Genomic DNA, 17,697 nt, shown 5'->3' on the forward strand with positions numbered 1-17,697 from the left:
AGCATCAGCACCAGTGGTTCATCATCACAAAGCATCAGCACCAGTGGTTCATCATCGCAAAGCATCATCACCAGTGGTTCATCATCGCAAAGCATCAGCACCAGTGGCTCATCATCCCGAAGCATCAGCCACCATTTCTCTTATTTGCAACCAAATTCCATTCCCATATCTGGACTGGTGGCTTCTCATTAGGTGACTCTGACTGTCATCACTTGACCGTCTTCACCCATTACTTAAATGGAAGTCATGTTGTCTTTAGTAACAGAAAAAGTTCACACAGGCCAGTCACTCATGGCCCTACAACTTCCTAAGAGTCCTTATGAGGGCCCCCAGTACCTTCTGTTGACCATTCTCCACTGAGCGTGTCCCCTGGACAAGCTCTTGTTTGCACTTGTCTCGGCTTTACATCATCCGTAAGCCAGTAGAACATGCGCCAATTATATGTGAGTTTTAAACTTCAGTAACCCTATTCATGCCTGTCACTCTCCATCCGGGGCTTGTCTCCCACTAGGTCCCTTCTCAGAGCTCTTCTCTCCACCTCAGCTTCCTCACTGGTCTGGTCTGTTTTGTCTCAGACTTGGCTGTGCCCATTGGCTTTATTGCTGTGCTGTCTCCATGTCATGAGCAGCTGAGGCATGTTTTCTTTCTGTGTGTTCAAGCAGGGATCACTCCCTATCTGTCCCCACATCTACAGAGCTTACTCTCTGCTGGGCAGAGTACCCTCGCTAAGTGATCAGGACAGTGATGTCCCTCCCTGAAGCCACAGGCTTTCTCCACCTCACTTATGAGTGGAATAAACAGAAGGGAGGTAGAGCTTCATTGAAGAAAGTAAGTCCTGGGGGCTGGGAGCGAGGGGGAGAAACGAGGATTTATAGCCCAGTCCCACTTCCTGTCTGATCTCTTCTTCCTGTTCTGTCAAAAGGGGAGGATGTGAGGAACACTGAGCTGTATGCTTCTCTGTCTTCCTTCTCCTCCATGATGGGTTCCATCCCCTAAAACCAGAAACCAAAATAAGCCTTTCTCCCTTAAGTTGATTTGTGTCAGGTATTTGGTCACAACAATGAGAAGAGTCACTAATATACATGGGTCCCAGAAAATGCTCTCATCTTACCAGAGAAGGTACTAATCATCCTTTACTTAACTGGTTAGCTGTGAAGAATGGAACAAAACATTAAGAAGGTAACACCTTCCAGATGAAGATGAGTTTCCCCCACCAGGGGCTCTCTTACCTGCCCTCATGGCACACAGACCCAGCTGGGCTCTTTTACCTATAGATCTATGCATCTCTAAAGCTCATCAGAGAAGCTTCTACCTTCAGTAGATGGTGATCAACAGACTCACAACTCGTCAGGCAGCAAATAAGACATCTATATCATTCCCTCCTCCAAAAGCTCACGGACCATTTGGAAGTGGAGTCGGAATGCTTATAAGAGGCAATGGATGACTACCGGAAACTGTCTTCTAGACACGGCAAATGCACATATGAACTCAGAGTGGCTACAGTAGCATGCACTGGACCTGTGCAAGCTCAAGCCAGACAACATCCCAGCATAGAGATGAGGAAGATGGGCATGAAACTCCACCTCTAGCTGAGGAGCGAGATATTGATAGCTGCTGAGGGCAAGAATCAGTTTTCTTTAAGGATGTCTCTCCTGATGGGGTGACCCTGTTTCAGCGACAGCTACTTACCCAGGTATCTGAGCAGCCCAGATGGACTGGTGAGCTTACAGTCAAAAGGAAGAAGGGATTCGTAGAGGAAAGTAAATAAGATCAACCCCACTGTACAAAATTCTCAAAAGAACTAATAAAAACAAAATAAAATGGAGAAAGATGAGTTTTCTATTTTAATATGGGTCCAGACACATTTCATTACAAAAACCACAGCTTTACAGAATATAAAACATTATACAAGAAATATGAAGAGGAAGCCCTAAGTCTCTTTAAAATAATAAATGAAAGCAGCCCAGCTCAGATGGCCATTCTTGATGCTCGTTGCACAAAATAGATTGTTCTAACCTGAGCATTAAGGTTACAAAAGTGCCTAACTTAAGTCTACTTGGGTTTTCCCAACAAGCTCTGGCTGATCACAGCCATAGCCACCAAATGTCCTCACTGCAAAGGCTGGAACCATACCTGTTGTTTCCACAGCAAACAAAGCAGCAATGAGAAGAGTCACTGATGTACAAGGATCCCAGAAAATCCTCTCGTCTTATCAGAGAATGTATTATACATTCTCTACTTAACTGAGTAGCTTCCAGGTAAAGAATGGATCAGACACCACATCAAAAGGCCACTGCATATGCTTTTGTGACAAAATATGCATGAGCCTGCACAAAACCGGGAACATATCTCCTGCTCCTCCCCTTGTGACTGTGAAGTCAATTTTATCAACCACGAATGATTTGAAATAATCTCAAAACCAATGAGCTTTGGGTGCTGGGAAGATGGCTCAATTAAAATAAAGCACTTGCCACCCAAGTGTGAGGATCTCAGTTCAACTTCTAGAACTTGCATTAAAAATAACAAAACCGAGACTGGAGAAGGAGTTCTGGGTATGTTTACTATCCTTGCAGAGGATCGGCGTGTAGTTCCTAGCACCCACGTGGTGGTGTACAAGCACCTCTACCCCTGTTGTAGGGGATCCAATGCCCCCTTCTGGCCTCCAGTGGTCCCTTCATGTACTTGTTACACATAAACTTACAAAGGCATGCACATATACACAAAACGTCAGTAAAGAAATAAATATTTAAAGACAAACAGGCATGCATATGTAGTATTAGCACGAGGGAAAGACAGAGAAATCATGGGCCATGGTCCAGCCAGTCATGCCCGAACAGCAGGTTCAAGGTAAATGTGAGAGATCTTGTGGAGACAAATAGGGTAGACAGTGTCTAAGGCATGAAATCAAAGTTGGTCCATGGCTTCCACATGCATGTACACTTGCTTTTTGTATTTCTGTCTCTATCTCTGTCCCTCTGTCTCTGTCCGTCTGTCTGTCTGTCTCTTTCTCTGTCTTTCTCTCTCTTTCTCTGTCTCTCTCACACACAAACCCCTGCACACAGAACACATTTATATATGTAATATACACATGCATTCAACATAAAACAATGAATATTGGCCATTCAAGCTTTGGGGGCTGATATGAGGGATTGAAATAGGCAGCAACCCTTTCAGGAGACAAACTACATAGTTACAGGCAAATCCAACAGAGAAGGGACAAGGAAACAGAGCGAGAAGACCTATGGCCCTTCATCAGTGACACAGTTAATCTGATGGCTCAGAGAAATCCTCCTGCCTGGTAAAGTTCCATTAAAAAACACCAAAGGCTTGAGATTCAGTTATCAAAAACAAATGAAATTATTTTTCTCATTGGTTAGAAGGGCTGTGTTGGAATGTTCATACTTATGCCCTCTGCACTAGGAGGGTGGTGTACACCAGTGATACAAATCCAGCCACAAGAACCCAGAGAGAATGTCAGTTGCTGTGTATTGGGATAGTAACTCAAATTGTCCTTAGGGATCACCAGACAAGTAGTTAGATATACGCCCGTGGCAAGGGAGGAAAGCCCAACTTTTGTAGAGATCTGACTTATATGGCATGTATATCTGCAAGCCCAACTGGATCAGGATTGACTGGTACCCATGCACAGGACCGTGTCTCTTACTCTCCTATTGTCTGTGTTGGTCCCATTCCGACCAGAGGTCAGCAGCCAGCCTTAGAACTAGGATGACCTGGGGGGACCTGTGATCATGGAGAGAGGCTGTTTGCAGAGGATGGACAGTACAGGAGAGACCTGCCTCCTCCTGGCCTGCTGACAAAGGTCCTCACCTAACTACACTGTCAGTCAGCGGTTCCAAGCCCCTCTAGGCTCACATCAGCCTCCCTCTTGGTGGAGCTGTATTGTCTATTACAGTAAGAACCTGGCCTGAGGCAGCTTAGAGGGAAGGTCCTGCCTCTGATTTCTGACGACCAACATTGTCAAACAAACTCTTCATCCCTCCTCCAGGTTCTAACTTTTCCCAAGTACCCTGTTAAGTCTATTTAACTCATTTGCTTTTGGTTGCTAATGTTTTCTTTGCCACCCCTTCCCATGCTGTGTGAGCACAAACCCTCACTGAATCTCCCTGTGCTCAGAACCAGTCCTATTTCTCTGACAAGATCTTCTTTCACCCAAGGAATTGGTTCTTGAAAGCCTTCTGTTTTTATTTTATCATTTATTTATGGTGTATGTGACTTCTGTGTATGTGTGTGTTGACTAATTTTTATATCAACTTGGTACTATCTTGATACAAGATAGAGCCAGCTGAGGAGAGGGACCCTCGATTCAGAAAATGTCCCTATAACATAAGCAAGTCTATAGGGCACCTTCTTAACTAATGATTGACATGGGAGGTCCCAGTACATTGTGGGTAGAGCCATCCCTGGGCTGGCGGTCCTGGGTTCTAGAAGAAAGCAGGCTGAGCAAGCCATGGGGAGCAAGCCAGTAAGCAGCATCCTCCATGGCCTCTGCATCAGCTCTTGTTTTTGATAATGGACTGTGATATGGAAGTATAAGCAAAATAAACATTCCCAAGTTGCTTTTGGACATGGTGTTCCATCACAGCAGTAGAAACCTTAAGTAAGACAATGTGTGTCTGTGCACATGTGTACAGATGTATGAATGACAAGGTTGGGTGCCCTTACCTATCACTCTCCACCTTACTCCTTTGAAACAGGATCTTTCCCTGAACCTAAAGCTCTGATGTGGGTCACTAAGCTGCAGCTAAGGATTCGAATTCATGTCTTTATGGTGTGCAGCAAGTGCTCTTACCCACTGAGCTGTCTCCCCAATTACTTCATTTTTAAAATACTTTCTGTTGCCTGGCTTCTGTGCCTTTTACTGCTTCACAGATAGAAGGACATGGCTTCTCGCCTTTAACCTCTTATCTGAACCTTCTGCTGGTCAAATCTAGACAAGAGCCAATCTTCAAGGATATCTGGGAAACATTTAATGGAAGAGTCAGGCCCCTTTGTCTGCAAAGGGCTGAGAATAGATTACACAGTAAAGATAGGCAGGGAGTGGGGCTCAGCTTTCGCTTTCCCTCTGGGTCACAACGCTTAATCTAGCACATCTGATAATCATAAGCGGGGCTGACATTTTCTAAAGTCAGACTATTTATTCAGACACTGAGCATGATGATGGCATTTAAATTCAAATACCCTAGATCTCGTGTCTCTGAGATGCTGGAGTTCAAATCAAGACAGCTTGGGCTTGGGGCTTGCCTCTTAGTTCATTGCCTTCTGCTGCTTAAACAATGGACACTCGAAGAAAGATTGCTTAAATCTGGGGTATTTCAGGACATCCTCAAAAGCTCAGCCCAGCCAATGGGTTGCATCTTCTCCTGTCCAGATCACAAAAGTGACCACACAGACTACATCAAAATTCTGTATTTCACTCACAGACCTTCTGCTTTACTACTCTTCAGTGATCAACATTTTAGCTTGATGAATAAAACCTACCAACAATTCTCTCCTATTGCTTTCCCTCTATTCTATCCCAGGCCACCATTGCTGACATGCAAACAACTTTTCTAAATTCTTCAGCCAATGGGCTCCAGGAATCATCTTTATGGTAATTAATTCATTCCAAACTTGTGTTTCTTCTTGTACAATTTATACTGTGATGCCAGGGTCCTGGACGTGCAACTCCAGGGTGGTACTAGGTACTTGAGCTGATACTTGATGATAGAATGTATGGAATAAAATTCAGTTTGCTTTAAAAAAAAAGTGCGACTGTAACCTAGAACATCATTCAGTAAGAGCCAGATGTGGAAGAAAGCTGTGAAACGCAATGGTTATCACACTGTGAACTAACTCTAGCTGTGGTTACCTCCACAAGATCAATCCAGCCAAAATTCTGATGGGGAAGGTGTTCTCCAAGCCTCCCTACACTGAGTTCTGTCCAATGACAGATGCTGGTAGGGAGCATGATAGTTCTTCCTCCTCCTCTGTGCCATTAGTAGACTTTTTTCACTTTCCAGCAGATAGCCTTACCCCATATACATCAGAGAAGTATGAATTGGACTTAGTGGGTTATCAGCAAAGTGGGGAGTACTGGAGAGACAGCTCAGTGGTTAAGAGCATCTCATGCTCTTTCATAGGATCCAAGTTTAGTGCCTAGCATCCATGTCATGTAGTTCACAACTGTACATGATTTCACCTCTAGGAGATCCAAACCCCTCTAGTGGCCTCTGTGCTACATACACATTCAGGACACACACACACAGAGACACAAACAGACACACACAGAGACACACAGACAGACACACAGACACACCGACAAGGAGAGATGAAGTGGAAGGAGGCATAAGGGGGTATGTTGGAGGAGTTGGGAAGGAAACATGAAGTGTGGTACACATGATCATGTTACACTGTATACATGTATGAAGGACTCAAGAAAAAAATAGTATTTTAAAAGTCAACTTAAGAAAGGACCAGACCTACTAACTGGCTCCATTTACTTATGTAGTAAACATTTCAAGTACCCTAACATACACAGACACTTGTGCCAGGCTCTGGAGATGTGACAATGAATCCAAATACCACTGTCATTAAGAAGCTTCTCATGGGAACAGAGGCAGAGAAGCAAACTACACTACAGGTGCTAGGACAGGAGGCAGAGAAATGGGTCACATGGTTTGGTGGCAAGGTCCCTTTCAGAACCTTAGAGATGCCACACAGGGCTCTTCAGAGGGAACACATCAGCCCAGGATTGAGAGAGGGGAGGTTGGGAGGGGTAGGATTAGGTGATAATTCTGGATGATTAGAGTTAATTAATGAGTTTCAGCTTAGCTATAGAGCTGGATGGAAGGCAGGAAAAGAATGGCCAAGGAATCTCAGACACAGTGAGGAGGATTTGTGTGAAAATCCTCGAAGGCTTCTGAAGATAGTAAGTGTTTCAGATCTGGAAAGGTGAAGAGGGGATCAGGCAATATGGCTGCTTTTGATTCAGCTGTAGGTGTCAGCTCAGACAGAGTCACAGCTGGGCTGGATTTCTCTCATGTGCCCAACAGAGGTGAGGAATCTTATTCTGTGCTCTAAACAGCCATCTTGGGACTCATGATCATCGGAGACTTCCCTCAGTCTCTGAGTAGTATCCTACCTCTCTGGCGTGCTTGCCAGTGTGCCTGATCCCTCCCAGTGGTGGTCACTCACCCTTTCTTTTACTCCCTCACTTGCAAAGACAGCCACAGAGCAGGGAGTTAGCACCCTAATCCAGAGTGTGATGTCCTCATGGGACTTTCTTGTGGAGTGACAAAGTTGCCCACCATAGAGTCAAAACAGCACAAAATACAAAGGGGACTGACAGAACAGAATGAAGGTCTTATAGGAAATCTTAGACCAGTAGGCAGAGTTGCCCAGGATCTTCCTCTAAAGAATGCAGCAGATCTGATTGTTTATCCATATCTACCCTTCTTAGTAACATAGCTCTTAAGATGTCTCAGCTTGGAGAGAGGGAGAATCAGTCTTCTTTAGAAATGAGCCCCCTAAAAGTTATCAAGCAGTCACTCCTAAACACATACCTATACATGCAACACTAAATGAAATCTAAGAAGGTATGTGTGTATGTGTGCCTGTTTGTCTGTGTGTCTCTGTGTGTGTACACCTCTGTGTGTGTCTATATGCTTTGTGTATGTTTCTCTGTGTGTGGCTGTGTGTGTGTGTATGTCTGTGTATGTCTGTGTGTCTCTGTGTGTGTATGTCTGTGTATTCTTTGTGTGTGTGTGTGTGTGTATTTGTATCTGTGTGTATGAGTGAGTGTGTGTGTGTGTGTGTGTGTGTGTGTGTGTATGTGACAATAATGAAGAAAGAGGTCATGAGTCTGAGCAGCAGTACAGGAACACAGAAGGAACTGAAGGAGGAGGATGAAATTGACATGAATACAATACCCAGAAATTCTAAAAAAAGATGACTTTATATTAAGAATGGAGATTTGACATGCTTTGAAGAGAAGTCAATGAAGGCATTTTATGAAATGTCAGAAAGAGAAGGAAGAGAGAGGGGGAGAAAGGGAGTAAAGAGATGAGAGAGAAAAGTAAATGGATGGGGGAAGGAAGGAAGGAAGGAAGGAAGGAAGGAAGGAAGGAAGGAAGGAAGGAAGGGTGAATCATTTCAGTTTCTAAGTGATTTCAGTAGTAAAGCACAGGTCACTCAAAGGCCTTTGTTCATGCTGAGCTGGGCAGATGGATTCCTAGGAAGCTGCTCTGGTTAACCAACATCAGCTCCTCACTTGGACCCACAAGGCAACTACAGAAGCAGATTTAAGCCTGGCTGCTCTGCCGTCATGTCTGTCTCTTTCTCTGACTGAATGAACAGAGATAAGCCATGGCCCAAACCTTGCCTCTTTCGTCCCTTTGGGTTTCCCCGGGAAGGAGAACCTTTGGGATAGACACCCTTCACCTATTCACTTAGGGGTAATTATCCATGACTGTAAGACCACACTGTGGAGTGGAAATCTTCACCTACTGTCCTCCCAATCAACCAATAAGAACCTTGGCTGAGTTGAAAAGGCAGGACCACAGGTTGACCAGTACTCTTCACGTGCAGCCTCTTGCCTCCTGGGGCTTACTGGTCAACCAGTCTTACCAAGTAGGCAGAGCCAGTGAAATGAAAGACTCTGTTGTTACAAAATAATAAAGCAAGGTGGACAGTAACAGAGGTGGACACTGAAGGTTGACTCCTGACCTCCCAACATGAATACATGAACAAATAATTACATATCCCACACATAAATTCATACAGATAAGAAGTGGGTCATAGAATCATTTACTTCTAATAAGTCATAAAGAGTAGTATTTTAAAGCAATTCCCCTGCCTCAATTCTGTACAACTTCTTTCCCTAGTGTCATGTATATTAATGACTGATACTGGGGCGTGAACCTCACATACCCCTGTGACTAAGATTTGCTTATTTATTAGCCGTTTCCCTTAACTCTGAGCAGCCAGGTCTCATGTTCTGAGCCTTGGCTCACCCAGAGGCTGAACTTTGCTCCATTTTCATCTTTATCCCAAAGTCAGCATCCACTCCCCTTGAGTCCTTTGCTTAGTCCTTTCCTTTTCCTTACGGCATTTCTTTGATTTGTCTATTTGGGGAAAGGGGCATTTATTTAATTGATTCTTTTTCTTTCTGCTACTTTAAGCTTTCTTCAACTTGTTACAGTAAAAGTAAACGTCTTCTAGAACAGAATCTAACTTGCAAAAGGCTCTTCTTGTTTCTAAGTGGCTGGACTTTGTCTGTCAGGAGGCGGAGCTCTCATCATGACCCACTTCAGTTGGGCTACTTTTGGGGGAATCAGAGAATTGATGCATCTCTTTCCCACCCTTGTGAGGTATTCATGAGCCATGGCTGTCATCTGTAGGAGCCCTCTGCTTCTGTGTTCTCGAGACCACATTCCCTTTGCCTGGATGATGCTAGGCATAGACTCTGATGTTGTCTAGGAAGCTTGTACATGCATTTTGGAAGAACTGGTGAACAGCCCACCTTTCCACTCTCTGGGTTGTTGCACAGATGGGTGAACTTGTCGCCTCGCCTTCCCAACCTATCCTTTCATACCTTCCTGTCATCACAGCTACTGACAATACCTGTACTGTCAGCCTTCTGAGACCTGACTCAGGATTCACCTGATTAAGCTAGTTTTGGAAAGAGTCCACTGTACATGTGTGTGGTATCCGGCAGCATAGGACTTTCCTGCTTGCTTTTGTTAATAAATAAATCATTATTAACTTCATAATAGTCAGAGAAGGAATGTTGTGTGAGAAGTTTAATTCATGATGCTATGCAAGAAAGATTTAACATGCTGTCTGTGTCTTCCCCCTTCAGCCTTCAGGTTGATAGCCTCTTGAGAACCTGAGCTGCTTTTAGAAACTGAAAGCAGTTTCTCTCTTCCAGTATTCTCTGAACATAATCATCCCTTCAGCTCTGGGCCCCAGGGCAGGAAAGATGTTTTGTAGATGTGTGTGGCTTAGCTCTAAGGTCCCCCTGATTGTCCCCTGCCAAGTCCTGTAGTCTACTAGATGCAACCCCCATGGGATGCTCTTTCTCCTTTGACTCACTGGATCCTTTAATCGTAGGACACTAGAGCAGCCTCACAGCAAAATGGCTCTCAGGAACAGCAGCTTTCGGGACATGGGTTTCTTATCCAGGAAAGGACGTATGGGGTGAGGAGAGTACAGGGAAGGAGAACAGAGGAGGGAGGGAGAAGAGAAGGGGAGGAGGAGAGACAGGAGGAAAGAAGAAGGAAGAAACAAGAGGATGAGGGGACATGCAGGGGGAGGGAGGGAAGAGGAAGAGATGGGAGGAAGAGTGAGGGGAGGGCAGGGGAGATGGGAGGACACAGCTTCCAGAGTTTCCTGTTAGAGGTTTGAGTGATGCTAGCATATGATCAGACATCCCAGGTCTGAATCAGTCTGATCTCTGCAGAAACCATCAAGCATTACAGCCTGTTGGGTGCTTATGAAGCCCACCCCACCCCTTCTTACAGGAAGTATTGCTAAGTTTTCCTACAGGGCTTTTCAAAGTTTTGATAGAGCACAGGCTGAAACTCTACATTTTTTCCCGAAGTACAATTCTCCCTTAAGCCCTCCTATCTAATGGCTGCCGTGAGCTGACTAGAGAGTGAAGAGGCTGAGCTACAAAGATATTTTTAAGAAATGCAATTTAATAATTTGAAACCATGACACTGCCTACAGGAGACGGGAAAGTTAGTCTCCGTTTCTTTGAGGCTGTGTAAATGCTTCTAAAAATAGGGAGGCATTTGATGGTGCAGGGATCACCCAGCAGCCCCGCTGCCTCCTGACTAGCGTTTAAAAATAGCCCCGTTGGGCTTCTCTCAGAGCAGAGGGAGATTTTTCCAGTTTTCCCCGAGTGCCCGTCAGCACGCCGTCTCTGTTAATGACAGTCTAAAATGGTGCTTTTTCAAGTGCCAATGAAAATAATCATAAGAGATTATTTGTAATTACAGAAGGACACAGGACCTTCACCCACAGACAAGCTAAAACACACATTTCAGGGAATAATGTGCTTTACTCTGCAGTGAATGCACCCTGGGATTTTTCTGTTCCATCCTATTTTCTTCCATTCATTAAAAGAAAAATAAGACAAGCTACTGTCTCTTGTAATTGACTCTATCACTCAAGGTCAATTGGTACAATGGGGCTTAGCCTCCAGGAACATTGACATTCCCAGTTCCATTCTTACAGATACCAATACAAAATCTTATTCCATAGCAAAAAATTCTAAATTTTCCATGTGTACAAAGGGTCATGTTATTGTATTATTATTATTATTATTATTATTATTATTATTACCATCAGATGATACTGACCAGAAGCCACTCTTATGATGGGTTTTAACTCCACATTGAAAAACCCTGATCTGGGGCTGGGAAGATGACCCAGTGACTAAAGCTCTTGCCCTGCAGGTATGAGAAGCACAGTTCCTATCCCCAGAACTCACAGAAACACCAGCCAGATGTGGTTAGTAATACTAAACTCAGAAGTGGAGCCCAGAATAAGCTGACTAGTAAAACCAACTAATTAGTCTGACTGAGATCATGCCTTATGAATAAGAAGAGAGAGCGATTAATGATGACTCCCAATGTTATCCTTAAGTTTGAACTCACAAGCATATGCTCACACACAAGCACATGCACAAAGCTCATACAAATATGCTCACACACACAGGAACACACACATGCTCACACACAAAAGACCATACATGCTCACATGCACGAGCACACGTGTACGTGTGCACAATGAAAAATAAAATGAATAAAATAAAATTAAGTATCATCCTAAATCTTTCCATCAGCATCGCATCAAGTTTATGTTGGGTCTAGAGTCAGCTGCCATGCTGAGTCTACATGAGAACATGAAACTCGGGTTATTATGTGGCTTCGTTTTTGTATTATTTGTGTCGGCATACATGCCTGCACATGTATATGTAAAGAACAGCATCCTTCCCTGTACTCAGACAGACAGAATAAGGAGCTTGCTGGAATCTTCCTCAGGAGGAAGATAAACTCCAAGATACGAAAGACGCAAGTCTACGGTTTTCTCAGAGATGACACAGAAATAAAGCCAGAACACATATCCATCCAGCATTCAGATTTGCTGTTTTTGTTGTGACTTGCTGTGATGTGCAGAACAGTCAGTCACTTATGTTGAGCAGCTAGAAGTGTGTCAGAACAGATGGGACTAACTTTACCAAGTCAACTCTGCAGACAGGAACTCTGATCCTCTCCAGTCCGGCTGGCCCCCCAGCCCTGACATTCTGTGATTCCTCCTGGCCTGTGTTGACACAGGAGCTGAAGGATGGAAGAAGTTTAGTGGGCTCGTGGTTTGAAGAGACTCAGTCCATCATGTCTGGAAAGGCATGGAGATGGGTGCATTGGAACTCTGAGGACACTGCATCCATAGTTAGGGGAAGAGAGAGATACATTTGAGGGCTCAGCCAGCTTCTGCCTGCTTTCCCTTTTTATATAGTCTGGGATCCCACCCCTGGTATCGCTCAAATTCAAGCATGGAGCAGGAGGGGACTTCCTCCTCAGTTAAACCTCTCTGGAAATGACCTCACAGATACTCAACAGAGGTTTGCCTCCTTGGAGGTTCCATGTTCAGTCAAATTGACAATGACCTTTAACCATTACAGTTTACCCTACACCGGTGCACATGACACAAGGCAGCTTATAACATGGTAGGATTTGGAAGGAAAAGAAGGGAAAGGGGGAGAAAAGCAAGAGGGGTGAGATGAGAGAGGCGGTCGAAGAACGTGATGGAAAAATACAGCAGAGCTCGGGGTGGTGGCTGCATATGAAAGACCATGGAACAGGCCCTGGAAGAGGAGATGATGCTCTGGGCTCTGGCTGCTGGTGGTAACCCCAGCTCACCAGCTACCCACACACAGCAGGAATGCCCAGCATTCGTTTGGTGCTTTGAACCCTGGATATTTATGGCACCACTGTCAGTTGGATCCCTCGGCTTCATCATGTCATGGTTTCACTGATGTGTAATTGAGGATAATGACAGGGTGCTGCAGCCCACCTTCTGGGAATGTTTTGATTATTTGTGGCATGTTTGAATGAATGCCTGGAAACAAAAACTTATTAACTTCAGACATCTTTCTCCCATCTAGATGGATTAATTGTGTCTATCTAAAGTACAAGGACAGGCGCACTGGGAGATGCTCTCTTTTGAATCGGACAGAACTGACGGGAAGCAAGTATGCTACTTGGCATTGGTGCTAGAAGATTCCACACAGAGAGCATGGTATCAAATGAAATCAGCCCGTGTCTCCGGCTTATCCGAATGCCGCTAACAAGGGCATGGCTCTTCCTCACAGAGAATTTTACACTTTCCCCAGCAAGGCCTCTGGCCTACATTTTCTGGACACCGATCATCCTCTGGAGGTCTGGCCTCTGAGGCTTGCAGTAGAGGCAGGAGATTGATTTTATGAAAGTGAAAAATTCGAGGTAGGAAGGCAATTTCTGAAATGCGATTTTCTTGTTCTTCCCTGGAAACTGTTAATATTAATATAGCCATGAGGATTCTTGCTTAGAACTGGCCTGGGAAATCACTGTAAAATGAACCCTGGAGGCTGGAGATGCGGGTTTGAGCCCCAGCCCCACATGAATTGGCAGGCATAGTGGTGCTCTAAACAGATTTATAGTGGTGCTATAAATCCAACGCCTGTGAAATGGGGACAGGAAGATCTCAAGTCAAGATCTTCCTCAATTATCTGGGGCCTTCAAGGACAGCCTAGACTATAACAGACTCTGCCAACAAACAAACAAAAACAAATAAAATGAATCAAAGGGTTTATAGTCAAATCTGGCTAAAGTCAAAACTGTCAAGTAGAAAACAAAAAGCCCCCCCTCCACTCCCATAGTCTTAGGATAAAATACAGGAATGTGCTGAAGTGACCTTTGAGTGGACATTTCTTCAGACAGAAAAAAATCTTGTGTTCCTATAGTTCACATGTGACTTGCCCCTGGACTTGGACTGAACACATGACAATCACACTCCCTGCATGCCCAGCAGTGTGCAGCCTACTTAGGTCCTATCTCATCTAAGGGTAGAGTTGTCTTTTTTTCAAAACCCAGCACCTTGACCTGAAGAGGAGATATCCTGTGGGCTCCCAGATGGACAAGCTAAGACCCGCTGGGGAATTTTTAATCCTAAGACTTCCTGGCTCAAACTGAAATGCAAGTGATCAGGCAAAGCTTTCTCCTCAGTTTTGTAAGAGGAGAGGAGCAGCTGCTGCCAGCATCAGCTGCTCAAAGGCCTCTGGTTTTTTGTCACAAAGAGGACAACTTGGCAGGCAGCCACTCACCATATTCAAATAAATGCTCTTGGCTATCCACTGGCCAGATTTAACCCAAGGGCCAGGAGTTTTACGGTTTCATTCAAAAAAGCTAAACACCTACATGAAATCAGACACATTGTGTTTAACTAATAAAAGAGGATGTGGCTCAGTTGTAGAACAGTTGATGAACCTCTTTGAAGCCCTGGGTTCCAGTGCAATACTGTAAAAAAATGAGAAAAAAGGGGGGAGGGGGAAGAGAGAGAGAGAGAGAGAGAGAGAGAGAGAGAGAAAGAGAGAGAGAGAGAGGTGCAGAATGGAGTAGGGGAGGAGAGGGCTCAGGTGGCTCAGTGGATTACTTCTCTCCAAGTCTGATGACCTAGGTTCAATCTTTGGAACCTTCATGGTAGAGAGAACTAACTTACTCCTTTAAGTTGTACTTTGAACTCACACACACCACACACACACACCACCTCCATACAAATAAATATAATAAGAATTTGTTTAAAAATGAAACTGTCCCTCACATTGATTAAGGAAGCTTTGACTCTCTTCCGCACAGTAACTAAGCTGCTTCTAAGAAAGGTCCTTAAATTCTGAAGATAAAAAGCACGGTTTGGTTCCCTCTTTGGTTTGAGAGATGCCATGTAATTTCCTCAGGGAATGAGTCTGATGGCTTAGAACCACTCGGGAACATCGTCTCTAATTTCCATTGATCTAGCTGCTCTCCGAGAAGAAACACAATTATTTTTCTAATGAAACTGGCTAAGTCTCGGTTTGCTTTTTGCTTTCTGCTGAAGTTGTATTTTGCCATTTGTAGTGGTTCTGTAAAGAAACAGTGTGGTTGGAAGGGCTTTGAGTCTTAGACTGGAAGCTTACTATCGGCAAACAGCAAGGGTGTGGAGACGGAGGGGAGATGGAGAGGAGGGAAAGGAGAAGGAGGGGAGGCAGGAGGAAGAGAGAGAGGAAGAGGGGGTGGAAGAGAAGGAGCCAGAGAAGAATCAGGAGAAAGAAGAAAGGGGGGAAGCACATAGAGTGCTCTCATAGATTTCAAGCAGGAGGACCAGGTGGCTCCTAGGACCCATTGACCCAACTGGTCTCTAGTTATAAGACTTATAGTGTTTAAACAAAATGCCAGAACCCTTCTCTACAAACTGAAAGTGTCCTGAAGGAGACAAGAGACAGAGTGTGTAGAACACGCTACTACCAGTCCTAGGGGACCCTGGCTGCCTGTAGAACTTCTGTACAATCTGGAGGAAGGAGAGCCTGCTGAGATGAAACTACAGGCAAAGGCTGGAGGAGTCAGCTGCATTCAGAGGAGTCGGAAAGTGGAGAACCGTAGACATGGCAGAGTCAGTAGAGACATCAGCACTGTGATTTCTCTACGGCTGGGAAATAAGGTTAATTTATTATTTGGAATCTCTCTGCCATCTCCATTTGGGAACCCGTAGGCTATGGGATTCCATGGTGGGCTGAGGTTAGAGCCTATGAGGTATTTTGTATTGCTAACGGTATTGCTTGCTTATCTCGGGTGGGGTCTGTAGAGCTCCAGCTGCCTTGAACTTCATGGAATCAAGGATGACTCTGTATGTCTGACCCTTCTGCCTCGACCTTCTGGGATCAAGATTAAAGGTGTGCAGGACCACACCTGGTGCATGGGCTTCATGCCTGCTAGGCCAACGTGTGCCAACTGAGTTCTTCCTCCCGGGCTCACTTGTCAGGGTTGGAATCTCAATCTCATTGCTTACTCGAGCTGTACTTGGTGAGAGAAAACACAGAACTTGGGCAAAGAAGAATGTCTGGTTCTCAGCTTGCCTGTGAGAAAGGAAGTGAACTTTGAACAGTGTGTCCAGAGCCTTCTACATGTGACACGCATGTCGATTTCTTGAGACCTGAACTTGTCGGAAATCAAGGGATTTGTGTCTCGTAGCACCATGGGGTGATCTGTAGGGTTCCCACCCTAGCTCTATTTCTGACATCAACACACTCCTCAAGCCCACTGATGCCCTAAACCTTCTCTGGGAAGACACGGTGGACTGACAGTAACCAGACCCCCAGTGAGTTATAAGCACCACCATCCAGCCTTGTTAGCCTGTGGATGGAAGGCATGTTCTAGGACCTCATTTGCCCTGGCAATAGCCATTTCCGGCAATGATTACTCTAAATAATTATGATCAAAGCTTTGAATTCTAGATGATAAAGCCCCAAGTGTCCAAAGCTATATATAGCAGAGCTGAGATAAAGAAGTTCATCCATACAGGAAAAAAACTCACTCCCAGGAGTTCACAAGAATGCATGGCTACGGTGTGCAGCCAGGGTCAAACTAGTATGCAGTTAAGACTGTCTCCATGAAGTTAATCTCTCTACAAAGTACAACTGCCTCATCCTCTCCAGGGCCATTCTTTTTTACCCCATAGAGACGTTTAAAGGTTCCCCTCCTGAGGTTTTTCTCTTAGATTTCAATCGAACCTTTAAGTAAGGGGAGCCCTGTGGCTTTCATAATCAGGAAAATAAACCCACTAGAGCTTCCAACCCTTCACCCCCAGGGAAGCCACTACCACACTGCAGAAGGCAGTCTGTCTCTTATTGTGAATAGATCCCTGCTCTCCGTGGCTCTGAGAGAGGCTACTGACTTTGCGGAATCTTGCAGCGTATCCAGTAAGCTGGCTACAGCAGCATAGAGGCGCTGGCAGAATTCTAAATGATTGCCTCAGAATGTCTGTGACTAGATGTTGGTGGCACAGTCCACACATGCTACTGTCTGAAGCCGGCAATGAAGCAGAGGAAGGACATGTCGAGACACCATCCGCATACATCAGTGACAAGTGTTGCCTCCTGACATGGTGTAATGAAAAGCTCTGGGAAGAGGTAGCCTTCAGACAGAGATGCCCCAAACTGACAGCTGCTGTGTGAAGAACAATGGGGAGGAAATAGCCCATCTCCCTCCTTTCTCTCTGCCTCTGGGTCAGGTTTAAAACCCCCAGCCCACCAGTGAGCTGTCAGGATGGTTTCATAACCAAGGTTCTCTGCCCAGATCCAAATGACCCCCTGATGTCTCTTCTTATCCATAGATTGAGTGAACATCTCCCCTGGCTCCTTCCCTGCTCAAGAGGCCAGAGAAGATTGAGGATTTGGAGCTAACCCTGGGGTCACAGTTAATAGTGTCTTAAACTGTGCTCTCAAGCCCAGTTTGAAAATAGGCAACAGCAAGGGGTCTCTGTATACCTAGTGACCAAAAACATACTCAAAAATCAAATGCTCCAGGAGTCCCAGGGGTTTCTGAGGGTACTAACCCATCCCATCTCAGGACATCATGACATCACAGCAGCTGTCTCCTCTCTCTTCCTCCCTCTCCCCCC

General features: G+C 45.0%; 1 protein-coding gene across 1 annotated transcript in view; it reads right to left on the reverse strand.

Annotated features, from left to right (window-relative positions):
* Positions 1-17,697, reverse strand: part of Gadl1 (glutamate decarboxylase like 1) — a 141,517-nt gene that overhangs the window by 67,159 nt on the left and 56,661 nt on the right. The window lies entirely within an intron of this gene.

This window comes from Grammomys surdaster, unplaced genomic scaffold (genome assembly GCF_004785775.1).
Source record: "Grammomys surdaster isolate TR1022 unplaced genomic scaffold, NIH_TR_1.0 172, whole genome shotgun sequence".
In the NCBI taxonomy this organism is placed as follows: Eukaryota; Metazoa; Chordata; class Mammalia; order Rodentia; family Muridae; genus Grammomys; species Grammomys surdaster.